We start from the raw sequence: 14,019 nt of genomic DNA, 5'->3' as shown, positions 1-14,019 counted from the left end.
TACCAGAATCGCTGTGCCTCTCGTTTTGTCAGAGAAGTTAGAGTGATACACTTGCCCCACCCACCTACACTTAAGTCTGCTATGAGAGTTATTCTTCAGATGGGTTTCTTGCAAAAATATAATATCAGACGAGAGTGCTTTCAAGTGGGCTAGGACCTTGCCCCTCTTAATTGGTTCGTTTAAAACCTTGACATTCCAGGAAGTGAATGTAAGCCCCGCCCTCCTCTCGTTTGTAGTTCCTATGGTGGCCTGCATACCATGTAACTTGATAAAAAGGTAAGAAAGCGCACCAAACCATCACGATCAGCATATGTAGCACCTACACCCGAGCAGTATCCAACCCACCCCTCCCCCTGCAAGCACCTTTACTTCCCACCCTGTTCCCCTAATTTCTCCAACACTTACCCCCCCCATCAACCCACATTTAACAGGCATGTACAAACAGAAAAAAAGGAAAAATAAAAATAATAAACACATTGTCTGGCCGATGCCAAAAAGCACGGCGCGACCTCGAACAAGAGGTAAAACAAAAATAAAATCCCAACTATACGTTCACCTCTCACTATCCTAGAACTTCTACTAACATATGAACTGAGGAGGCTCCCGCGAGTTAAGTGTTCAGTTAGCATCTAATAAACCTAAACCGAATAAGTTGCAACTTAAACATATTGCGCATTTAAGCGTCATCCTGGGTCAATCCCAGAGATAAGCAAGATATAGCCTCAAGATTATATTGCTAAGCACTGCCGGTCAAAAAATAAACCATCCGCAACCGACATAGTCAGCCGTAACTTTACATACTGTGGGTCAGGAGATCGGAACAAGGATTTGTTAAATTAAACGTTCCCCCCATAAAAAAATATGTTTAATTAAAAAAAAATATATATATATATACACACATACACATACACACCACATACACACATATACACACATACACATACATACACACATACATAAATACATACATACATACATACATATATACATATATATACATACATATATACACATATACATACACACCCATACACACATATACATACACATACCTATATATACATATATATACATACACACACACACATATACATACATATACATGTATGTATACATACCCACACAAAAAAATCATATATAAAAATATATATTTAAAGAATATGTATATACATCCATATGCATATATACACATACAAACATTCATACCCCAGAATAACAATCTACACTGATTTAAAATATACACATACATAATACTAAAATGCTAAGAGAAAATAGTAATAAAGTACAAATAGTAATTATATGTACGCACACCTACACATACATAAGCACTACAGAGGGCTGGTGGGACTCGGGAGAGAGGCCCACGGCTAGACAAAGGCAGAACGGCACAAAACATCAACCTGCTAACCAGGTGTCTGCCCCCTCCCAACCATCACCCCCAGTCCCCTGCAAGCAATAAATAAATGGTATGGTAGTAAGAATAATGTAAGGATTGTAAAATAAATAACGAAACAAAACAAAAGTGGGGGAATATAAGTATATCCGTCCGAAGGTGTCAGTGATCAAACCTGGAAGTAAAAAATATGCATCGCTGAGCACAGCCAGGATGAAAGTGAATTTAACGTTAAATGAGAGCTCTGACCGCCATCCATTGGTCTGCTCAGCGTCTTACATGCTCGGTAGCCCTTGTTGAGCCCGTTTCATACGTTTTCACCCAACATGGTATAGTATGGATTCGAGTCCATGAGCAGACCCTAACACGCAATAACAAGGCACTCTAACCTGTACAGGGGATTGGTGTATATCCCTGGATAAACTTCTCTGCGTCCAAAACCGAGGAGAGCCAAATCTTCTCACCGGAAGGCGGGGTAATTCTTAGTCTTGCAGGGAAGAGTAAGGCTGGGCGAAGATGGAGTTTGTAGAGTTTGGTCATGACATCTCTGTAGTCGGTGTGATGCTTTGCCACATCGGGCGCATAATCCTCATAGACACGGAATGGATGCCCTTTATGTGACAGGTTGCCCCTCATTCGAGCTTCACGCAGGATAAGATCCTTGGTCTTGAAACTGTGACAACAGATGATTACTGGGCGAGGACGTTGGCCCGGTCCAGGCACTGGGACAAGGGAGCGATGTGCGCGGTCCAGCTGGGGATCCGAATCCAAAACATCCGATCCCATTGCATCCTTCAATAGCTTGGCGAAGAAGTCGGTGGGGCGAGAGCCCGCCTCTACCCCCTCTGCCAGACCAACAACGCGAAGGTTATTACGTCTGGATCGGCCCTCCAGGTCCACCACTTTCACAGAAAGCCTCTGCACAGTATCCTGCAATGACGTGCATAGCTTCTCTAACTCGTCAATCCTACCAGCGTTGAATTCAGAAGCTTTGTCAAGGTCCACAATACTCTGGCCATGCGAAGCGACCGTTCGAATGATGCTCTCGATTTTGGTGTCCAGTTCAGCAATAGTGGCCTTAAGATCCTCAGCTATAGCAACACGTAGCTCCCCCAAAGCCCGGGTAAGTTCTGTAAGTGTCACGTTGTTGCATGTGCCTCCCGCCATGTCTGTCTCGTTGTTTAGTGGGGAGTAGGCCTCCGCTGTGGATTTATTGTCCTTTGGTCGCTTATTACTCGGCATTTTCATATAAAAAGTTACAATCTTGTATTAGAAAGAAATGTTTGTTGTAAAAAAGTGCCATAAAGTAGGTTAAATTAGATTATTTCGCAAAAAAGTTGCAGGAGCCTCTCACGCACAGCCGTTCACTCCAACATGCTAGCTCCTCCCCCCCAAGAGGATTTTTTTGATCAATCCTCTTTACAAAACTGTTTCAGTTCCACAATATTCTTGGGATGTCTGGTGTGAACCGCTCTCTTGAGGTCATGCCACAGCATCTCAATCGGGTTGAGGTCAGGACTGACTGGGTTAGTCCAGAAGGTCAGGACTGACTGGGCCACTCCAGAAGGTCAGGACTCTGACTGGGCCACTCCAGAAGGTCAGGACTGACTGGGCCACTCCAGAAGGTCAGGACTGACTGGGCCACTCCAGAATGTCAGGACTGACTGGGCCACTCCAGAAGGTCAGGACTGACAGGGCCACTCCAGAAGGTCAGGACTCTGACTGGGCCACTCCAGAAGGTCAGGACTGACTGGGCCACTCCAGAAAGTCAGGACTCTGACTGGGCCACTCCAGAAGGCCAGGACTGACTGGGCCACTCCAGAAGGTCAGGACTCTGACTGGGCCACTCCAGAAGGTCAGGACTGACTGGGCCACTCCAGAAGGTCAGGACTGACTGGGCCACTTCAGAAGATCAGGACTCTGACTGGGCCACTCCAGAAGGTCAGGACTGACTGGGCCACTTCAGAAGGTCAGGACTCTGACTGGGCCACTCCAGAAGGTCAGGACTGACTGGGCCACTCCAGAAGGTCAGGACTCTGACTGGGCCACTCCAGAAGGTCAGGAATGACTGGGCCACTCCAGAAGGTCAGGACTGACTGGGCCACTTCAGAAGATCAGGACTCTGACTGGGCCACTCCAGAAGGTCAGGACTGACTGGGCCACTTCAGAAGGTCAGGACTCTGACTGGGCCACTCCAGAAGGTCAGGACTGACTGGGCCACTCCAGAAGGTCAGGACTGACTGGGCCACTTCAGAAGGTCAGGACTCTGACTGGGCCACTCCAGAAGGTCAGGACTCTGACTGGGCCACTCCAGAAGGTCAGGACTGACTGGGCCACTCCAGAAGGTCAGGACTCTGACTGGGCCACTCCAGAAGGCGTATTTTCTTCTGTTCAAGCTATTCTGTTGTTGATTTACTTCTGTCTTTTGGGTTGTTGTCCTGTTGCATCACCCAACTTATGTTGAGCTTCAGTTGGTGGACAGATAGCCTTAGATTCTCTTGCAAAATGTCTTGATAAACTTGGGAATTCATTTTTTCCGTCAATTATAGCAAGCTGTCCAGGCCCTGAGGCAGCAAAGCAGCCCAAAACCATGATGCTCCCTTCACCATACTTTACAGTTGGGATGAGGTTTTGATTTTGATGTGCTGAGCCTTTTTTTCTCCACACATTGTGTTGTGTGTTCCTTCCAAACAACTCAACTTTAGTTTCATCTGTCCACAGAATATTTTTCAGTAGCGCTGTGGAACATCCAGGTGCACTTTTGCAAACTTCGAACCTGCAGCAATGCTTTTTTTTGGACTGCAGTGGCTTCTTCCATGGTGTCCTCCCATGAACACCATTCTTGTTTAGTGTTATACTTATTGTAGAGATGTCAGCATGTTCCAGAGATTTCTGTAAGTCTTTAGCTGACACTCTAGGATTCTTCTTAACCTCATTGAGCGTTCTGCACTGTGCTCTTGCAGTCATTTTTGCAGGACGGTCATTCCTAGGGAGAGTAGCAACAGTGCTGAAATTTCTCCATTTATAGACAATTTGTCTTACCGTGGACTGACTTTTAGAGATACATTTGTAACCCTTTCCAGCTTCATGCAAGGCAACAATAAGTCTTCTGAGATCTCTTTTGTTCCAGGCATGGTTCACATCAGGCATTGCTTCTTGTGAAGAGCAACCTCAAATTGTGTGAGTGTTTTTTTGTGGGGTAGGGCAGCTCTAACTAATCTTGTCTCATTGATTGGACTCCAGGTTAGTTAACTCCTGACTCCAATAAGCTTTGGAGAAGTCATTAGCCTAGGGGTTGACATATTTTATCCAACCTACACTGTGAATGTTTAAATGCTGTATTCAATATAGACAAGAAAATACAATAATTTGTGTGTTATTAGTTTAAGCACACTGTGTTTGTCTATTGTTGTGACTTAGATGAAGATCAGATTAAATGTGTGTCAAATATATGCAGAAATCCAGATAATTCCAAAGGGTTCACATACTTTTTCTTGCCACTGTAATTGTCTTACTTGCAGTGATTTACTGACTCATTATCAAAAGAGAGTCTGTCTCTCTCTCTCTCTCTCTCTCTCTCTCTCTCTCTCTCTCTCTCTCTCAGCAGAAACCTTAAGCACAGATAGGGTGAATCCCATCTGCCTCATAACAAAAAGGCATATTCAGAGATCTGCCATCCTGTCTCAAAACCTCCACTAAGACCTCAGCATGTATACCAGTTGCAGCTACAGACACACTGAACTCGTCTCTTTGACATTTCCACATACTGTACAGTTTAGCCTACTTTAGAGTATTAGTTACTATGAATGTGCCTCTCAAATATATGTGACAGCAAACATAACTGGGCCAAAAGTAGTACAACGCATTGAGTGACTCATCGTAAATGCTAAAACATTTAACATGGTCCCTGTCAGTTCCAATCAAGCCAACGTGAAGAAGCTGGTTGTGCAGCCTGCCAGGCTGGCTTTGTGATGACTCATCATCTGTCTGCCTTCAAAGTAGCCCCACAATCATTACCCCACTGGAGAAACCACAGGCAGGCCCCAAGTGTCAATTCCCTCGGGACCCTGAAAGAGGATGAATGATGGATCCTGTCCCTTCTCCTCTCTCCCTCCATCCTTCAGAAAAGCAGAAGAAAGGGGGGCTTTGTGGTAGGTGTGTTTGAGCACGGCGGGTGGGGGGGGAGAGCACACACTGCCAGGAAACAGGGGATGAAGGGGTAAGAGGGTGGGTGTTTGCTGAGACTCATTTACTCCACTGAGATAGAAGCTGCCGACAGGATTCCTGACTGGCACACACACACACACGCACACGCACGTCATGACCTATATCTGCGAACAGAGCATGTGGAGAGAGAAAGGTTTTATTGGCTTGTGGTCCTGTAAACAGTCTTCACTCTGTCCTGTCAGAGTTAGCCCACTCAGTTTCTCACTATGACATCTCTCTCTACTCTGGCATTTGGCTGACTGGCTCTGTCAAAGGTTGAGGGCTTACCTCCTGATGTTGCCGTCTGGTCAGCGGGATGGAACAAGTGTCTTCTGGTCAGGAGGTCAGATGGGTCAGTGTCTGGCGCCAGACTGAGATGTGGTGATGTCATTCTACTGGGAAAGGACCACAGACCTTGGATTGTAATAGTCAATTGTGAAAAGTCCAGGCACTTGTAGGCCTATATGTCAGTACACACAATGTTTGTTTCTTTTTTGTTTTCTTCTTTTTATGCACGGCCTCACGGCACCCTGTAGAGTACCATTAAGTCTACACTTTTTTAGGCCTGCTTTGATTAATGGTACCTTATGATGTTACATGTCATTTTGACTCTGTTGTTTGATGGATTTAGCTATCTTTGGTTTGTCTCTGGAGGAGGTTCTACGGCTACAGAAGGGCTGAAGTAGAGCTCCTTATGGCAGACCGTGGGAAACATTGACATGTAGCACATCTCTTTCAAGTTCATGCCATGTTTGTTTTGTTTTGTCCTGCACTGTAGACATTCCTCTAGAACTCCACATCTCTTTGTAGGCTGAGACTTCCTCTAGGAATCAGAATATATGATATATGAATGAGAACATAGTAAATATGCCAATGGACACAGCAATGGGCATCTGCAATAATTGACCTTCAAGACAGGTGGGTGTCCACACAGGTGGGGACTCACATCTTGTTTATCTACCTAACCTATTAAATCAACAGTGCCATGTATTTCTCCTAGATTCGGAGCACATTGCTGTAGTCTAGATGTTCTCCTCAGATTACAGTGCAGGGTGGCACTATATTCATACCAAAGCTATATTACAGTTTTTCTCTATCGCGTACAGGCTTTTTTTGGTCAAATGCTTAAATACATTTGCAGAATGTTTGATAATTTTCCTGCCTTTGGACTTCAATTGCGTATTTTAGACCTGCTTTTTCAAAACTGTGCCCACAATGGTAATATTTTACAATAAGGTTCCATTTGTACATGCTGTATAAAGGGTTGGAAATTACGTTGTTAGCGGTTATTTAATCATGTGTAAATGCATTATAAACCATTAATCAATCGGTTATAACACATTTGTCAAAAAATATTGTGATAGCCAGTCAGTGCTTGCCAAATACTGAGCCACTACTTACCTCCAGTAATTAACCATTTAGAAATGCACGTACAAATGCGTTTAATATTGAACCCTCATATGTCATCATGCAACCTTATTTTCAATGGTTGCACAGGTAAACAATAGTTATTTTCTCACTTTTTGGTGGAATGCATTGTTGCTCTGTGTCATGAATAGAAATGGTTGGTTTTCAGACCAATGGTCAACTCCCATGACGTGTTTTCCCCACGTTTGAAACTGTGATGATGCATCGGCACACTTATTTATTCGAGGAATGAAGGCCTCATAAGAAGATCTCAAACCATATTATTGGTGTGGTTGGCTGGTTTCAGATAAATTCCCCCACCTTTGTAACATCTGCGAAATGCGCTTGAAATAAAGATGACCTGAAACGTGCCCACAATTGTCTGTTAACACTGACATCATGTGACAGTGCGTCGTGAAGAATCAGGATGAATGGCACAAGGGATGGAGTGACCAGCTAACAACACATTGTGTGGATAAGAGAGTTGCAAATGTTGGGTGGTGATGGGAAAAACATGGCGTCCTTTGAGAGGGCAAGAATAAGATGTATGTGAGGAGAAGAGTAATATGATCATAAGCACACGTATTTTTGAAATACGGAGGAGGAATGGAGAAAAAAAGAGATGCGGAGGAGGTCGAAGAGAGCGAGGGAGGTAGAGGGTGAGCTTGAATCGGTTGAAGATGGGAGATGGTTTGTCGAAGAAGAATGGTGAAAGTGTAAGCAGAGTGAGCCGTGTGCTAGATCGAGATCTGGAGTTTGAAGTTTTTGGAGCCTGAGGCCTGCACCGATGGTCAGGATGAAGCTGAGTCTGTGATGGTTAGAAGTTAACTTTTTGGAGAAATTGGACCCCTGTCTTTTGGCAAATCCATGTGTGGTTTCAGGATGGGTGAAAACGGAGTTGGGTGCTGTGGAATTGGTGAAGGTAACTCAACGGGGTCTTATGATAATTGTTTGTGTTTCTGCCGGTCAGAGAGAGAAGGCGCACCAATGGGGACAAGCCACACCAATGGTGACAAGAGATGTGACTTGTTTTGCTCTCAAGAAAAGGGTGCAGTTGAAAGGAATGATTACTGGGGTAGCATTAAATGTGAAAGTGGATCAACTGAAGGGGAGAATTCCCGGTGTTTGTGATGCTCATTGTTTGGTCCGACGCAGACATGGTAGAGTGAGTGATGAAACGGAAGAGTCATTGTCTGTTCTTTTGAGTGTTGATGTTAGGATATTTCAGTTATGCCGAATCCATTACGTTGTTACAGGTGACAAGCTCATGGGCATGTGGCAGCAGTGTGTAGGACAGATGTTCCTAGGTATAAGAAGTGTGCAGAAGGGCATGATACAAAGGAATGTGTTGCTAGCTACAGCAGGTCAGCCACCAAGGGGAGACTCGTTGAGTATACATCACGGGGCGATATTTCCATCTGCTGGACGTGCCAGGTCTTGACGGGCTCTCCAGCCAGGACTAATTGGGGCTCATTGGGAGCTGGTGAGTAATCAAGGGCTGATTGCTCACCAGCTGTGCAAGGCCCATAAAGCTGCCAGAAGGGCAGCACACAGGGAGAGGGGGGGGGGGAGAAAGGACTCCTGTGTTATTGTTGACGCTTGTAAAGGTAAGAAGAGGGAGTTCAGTTTTGTGCCCGACAGGATACAGCCAGACCCGGAACCCAGAAGACGGTGTCCCAGAGAGAGTCTCATGGAGGAGACCTATCCTTTTCTTTTTGATCTATTATTTAAATAAACACCCTTGAAACTGAGCTAATCCTTCTCTGTCTGTGTCTGATATGGGTAAACGTCTTGACCAAACCCCCTGGTCTGCCACAGTCTAAACAAAAGACTCCACTATGCAAGAGACCATTTTGGGTGCATTCGTAAATTCAGTCTGAGTATGCCAGAGCACAGAATAACTGATGAATTTACAAATGCACAACCCCCATTTAATATGGCCGGTGTCAGTCAACGTCGGCAAAAAAATCGTAATTAAATTGTTGCCAGCAGAGCTGGTTAGGCTATTTTCATGTTATACAGAGGTAAACAAATCATCGGCCAGAGTGTCAAGTGTGCACTCTAAACACTCCGAGAGCGAAACGAGTTGGGTGGGACTAAAGCTTAATAGGCTGTGAACGATGCTGAATGGGTGTAGACAAAGAGAAGCTTTTCAATAGGTACCTAAACATTCAAAGGCCATTTTCTCAAAAGTGAGTTTACAAGTTTGTCAACTTTCAAAGCAGAATTACTTTCCCATTGTTCCTCAAAAATGCGGTGTATGATAAAAATGGTTATCAACTGTACCGCAGGGATGGAACGTAAAGTCGCAGAAAATAGAGGTTGTGATGGCAGTTGCCGAGAAGTATTTGGGTGTACAAGATTTGAGGTCAGAAGAGTTACAGGCTGTGTTGAGTGGTGGTGTCCCGTCCTTCCAGGCTGTTGGACTGAGGTAGGACTAGATACTGCAGGTTTAAATAGTGGAATAGGGTGGTGGGTTTTTAATGAGTGTTGGTTTAGAAGGTAGGTTTTTTGTTTACTTATTTCAAATGTGTTCCCGTTTTCCCCTTTTCCACGCAAAGTATAAGGGATTCATACCCCAGTCTAGTTGGTGGCGGTAATGCAATATTTATTAGATGCCAACTGCCGTGAAACCTCATCGAAGAAGAATCAGGATGGACGTGGCTATGAGATGTGTGCAAAGGCCAGACAAAAGAGATGTGAAAGAAATGTTGTTCACAAGATAACAATGTTGACAGAGGAGAGAGGGTAAATTGTCCATGCAATTCTGTAGCTAGCTAGCTAGCTAACGTTTGCTAGCACCTCTGTCACAGACAGGAGGACTAACCCAGACACGTCACAGGGGCTATAAAGCTGAAGCATCCATTTAGAACGTTTTCTCACCACCAAATATGGTAGTGAGAGGAAGTCCAGTTGTGGGTAGTGGGAGAGGATGGAACTAGTTGAAATTGGGCCGACATTCTGCTAATTTGCTCATCGGTGAATCAAAGATGCTTTGTAGGAGTGTAAGGTGCTTTTTAGGAGTGTAAGGTCTAATTAATTTTGTGCACATGCACACTTCACAGAGAAGGTAGTCCCTAACGGGAATATGCAAATTCATGCTACACCGCGCCGATAGGGTCTCGCTAGCTCTTGCTGGGCTTTGCGGACCTCCTTGCTCGTCGATTATGCTTAATTTGCTTCCACAGTAAATGACACAAATGAACTTTCTTGGGTAAGTATATTTTGGGTTAGTTGTAAATATCTTTGCCTCTGTCCTACCTAGCTAGCTAGGAAATGTTAGCTAGCTAGCTAGAATTAGGCATAACCTAAAACATATTTTATATAGAAATTTTGCAATAATCTTTGGGATGATATAGTTACCTAGCTAAATCGATCACATTTGCTGGCTAATTAGCTTCACTCGCTAGCTAGAAACCATTATCTGCCAGCAAGAACTACATTTCCATTCAATAGATGGGTTAGCTGACAACGTCACAAAAACGATGTGCACGCTTCAATGGGGCAGACCTCGGCGTGTTGTTATAATTCTGGATGGCCAGATTGCTAAGAAGAATGACAAGATACTCCCATGTGGGGAATCTTATGTGAATCGTTTCATCTCATTTCATCTTGTTATTGATACCATGTCTTTTTTGAAGTGTTTTGACTGATTTCATGTTATTGCTAATATGGCTAACATCCACTAGCTAGCTAACCAACAACTGTAACGATGTATTTGAGAAACAACAAGTGCTCATTGTGTAAATGTGTTTGTGGTTTCAACAAACATTTGAGAAAAAATGTTGCTTACATGTTGTCAACAATCTAAGCCAACCCCATCTGTATCTCCCCATGTTTTTGTTGCTAAACAACCAACCTGTCTATTTGTTTAGCTACCTTTTTTGGGATTAGTACGCTAACTAGCTAATGTGAATTTACCCACTTTTGTACATCGCCTTGGTCCGTACAATTGACCTTATTTTAGTGCCCCAAAAACGTATCAATCAACTGTAACAATTTTTTTTTTTAAAAGCACACTTTCTCTCCTTTCCAACAAAATAAATGGCATGACCTAAATGCTGCCCAATTCTGCATGATTCAAGAAAGCAATGAGCCCCGTCGGGTCTTTTTAAAAATGGCGAGTGGGGAAGCGAAACTAATGCATGATAGTGGAAAAATTGTGTGGGAAAATTGCTTTTTTTCACTCAATCTGTCCAATTTATCACCTTATCGCCTCTAAAATGTAAATAAAACTCTATAAAAAGTTTATATAACGTGTGATTACATACCTATTTGAAGGTTTGTGTCAAATTTGAATTTGACCGTTTTTTAGGACGGAGCTAAAGTGAGCTTCAGAAGTAAACAGTTTTTTTGAGAGTCGTGATCTCTTGCAGTGACGACGCAAAATATGACTTGGTATCCCCCCTTACCCCATCACTGTCCTATTTCTTGTTTTTAAATGAAGAGAGAAGTGCTACACCTGGTGGAGAGAGATTGTAAGACAGAAATAGTAGCTTTATGCATGCTGTACGTTACGGCATGACACGTTACGATGTAACGGAGGGTGCGTTTTTTAATCTTTTCTCCAATATTATAGAGCCATTACCATGTCGATCAACGCTTGAATAGAAACGTAGTTCATACCCCAGATTTTGAAGTCAACACAGTCGCTACAGTCCCATTAGTTTTCTTTGCAGCCTCGTTTGAATGTCGCGGTTGCGCACATTATCTATTAACAAAACTAGCTAAGCTTAAATTGTGTAAAGCATGATAATGATTATAGTAGTGCTATGTGTTGCTAGAGTGTCTATGCTAAATTGTCATACATGTATCTTTTCTCCCGTAGAATCCCATAAAGTATCAGACTCCAGGATGGGAAAATGCTTAACAAGAAAGAAACAGATGAAGACAGATAAGGGGACCATGAGACCCTATGTTGTGTTTTAAATAGTTAATCTGTTGTGAATTTCTATTCTGACTTGTAATGTTAAAAAAAGGGGAGTTAATCTGAACTAGCTAGACTACTCACTAGACCAAATGATAGGCTACAGATTTGAGTCGCTACAATTCAAATTCCCAATGTACGTTTCTATTAAATGACATTTTGTTCTTACTACGTGTATTGCATGTTTGATGAGATTATATGTGCTTATAAATGTTTGCAACACATTAATAAATGGCTAGAAGTTTTCCACTTTCTTTTAAGGTATATTTTAAGTTATTTTAAGTTATAAATATTGGTAGGACTAACTCATTAATAAATGGTCAGTAGGTTTCCACTATCTTTAAAGGTATATCTTCCAGCATTTATATATGTTTGTAAGTCATTTGTTAATGGTCAGTGGATTGCCACTTTAAGGTATCATTTTAGCATTTATAGATGTTGATAACTCAGTTATAAATGTTAATAGGTCTGTCACTAAAATAAGGTATACCTTTAGCAGTTACACATGTGGGTAAATCATTTATATATGATTTGAGAGTTCACTCAGAGCATAGACATAGTTATAGTATTGAGTACCCATCACTACATACATGAGAGAAGATTTAACACTTTGTTCAACATGTTCAGTCAATTAGTGGTGGGTGTGAAGACCAAAACATTCAATGTTGTTGAGAGGATACCTCCCCGGTTTCACCAACCAAAGGTATTACGGTTACCATTTCACACAGGAGCGTTCACCATACTTGGACTGTCACAGAAAAGTGATGTGTGTTGATATAATCTGGTAAGGGGTAATATGTTAGGAATGATGATTGAATAATGTCCTGTATGTAAATTTGGCCAGGGCATCAGGGTTTCAAAGGTGGGTGAAGACACATCGTGAAAACCAACCTCTTCTGTTCCTGGGACAGCACCAATGCTTCACACCCAAAAGTGAAAATAACTATTGTTCAACTGTGCAACTATTGAATAGAAGGTTGCATGCTGATGTGGAAGGGTTCATCTTATAATCATTTGTAAGTGCATTTATAAATGGTTAATAACTAAAGGTAAATATTGGCTTACTATTTGGCAAACACTATTTATTGATGGTTTATAATGCATATGCAAATAATCGTTAATAACTGAATTATAACCCATTTATAAACAAAGCCTTTACAAAACGTGATCTTTTAACAGTAGTACAGCGGGTACTGTAGGGTAAGATCTAGGTAACAGGGACTCTCTAATTGTTATGCAGAGATGCAGAAAATGAAGTGGAGCTACTACCATTACTTCTAAGTAACATTGGGTTACTCCTAAGTCATCATCTCCAACATTGTGACCTTCCATTTTAGAGCTTTGCTTTGGTGTGGGTTGAGGCCAATACATTCATATTAGTTGTGTTCCTCCACTGTATTCACCTTTCCTTGTTTCTATTGGGGTGTTTCTGCTTGCCAATGGAATGTCTAAGCCCATGTAGAGTATTGAATACATTACATTTGATTGTGATGAATTTTGTGACACTAATGAATGATTCCTGCACACAATGTGCTTATATTCCCTTTTCCTTTTGATCACATATAATATTGGATTTGATGTGTATGAAATTGTTTTGTGAAATATGCATAAAAGGAGAGTAATTTCTCATAATCCTGCACCTTTTGACAGTTGTATTTTGATCATCGTAAGTGACTGCAATGAAAATATTTTGATCACTGGGATTTTTTAAATGATAGACCTACTTACTTTGTCAGCTTAGACTCAAAATAAATGTATGTGTTCATCTTTTTGCAGACAGTCCTGTTCTTTTGAGGAATGTATTATCAATTGTGATCGTATCATATAGCTTTGTTGAATGTACTTACGTTTTGAGAAGGAAACTACATTTTGAAAATGAATTTACTGTTTTGCAAAAGGCCACAGAGTTCTGTGTCTTGAGAACACTGTTTTGAAAATCGACAACATTGATCTAAAACAGGGATGGGTAACTTTGATGGGGATGGTCGGCCACAAAGATACCCACACATTTCTGCGTACCCACGTCCATACCCACACATTTGTGGACCCAAAAAGAGTAGCTGCTGCTTCTGCAAAAGGTAAAGGG

The 14,019-nt window shown here is 42.3% G+C and overlaps 1 long non-coding RNA gene across 1 annotated transcript; it reads left to right on the top strand.

Moving 5' to 3' along the window:
• The first annotated feature begins 9,892 nt into the window (after nt 1–9,892).
• On the top strand, nt 9,893–12,104 carry LOC121846719. The gene is made up of 2 exons (XR_006083668.1): nt 9,893–10,220; nt 11,835–12,104. It is a non-coding gene; the product is annotated as an uncharacterized LOC121846719 (long non-coding RNA).
• Nucleotides 12,105–14,019: the final 1,915 nt, after the last annotated feature.

The sequence above is a fragment of the Oncorhynchus tshawytscha genome, linkage group LG06 (genome assembly GCF_018296145.1).
Source record: "Oncorhynchus tshawytscha isolate Ot180627B linkage group LG06, Otsh_v2.0, whole genome shotgun sequence".
Lineage (NCBI taxonomy): Eukaryota > Metazoa > Chordata > Actinopteri > Salmoniformes > Salmonidae > Oncorhynchus > Oncorhynchus tshawytscha.
This window is presented reverse-complemented; position numbering and strand designations above follow the sequence as displayed.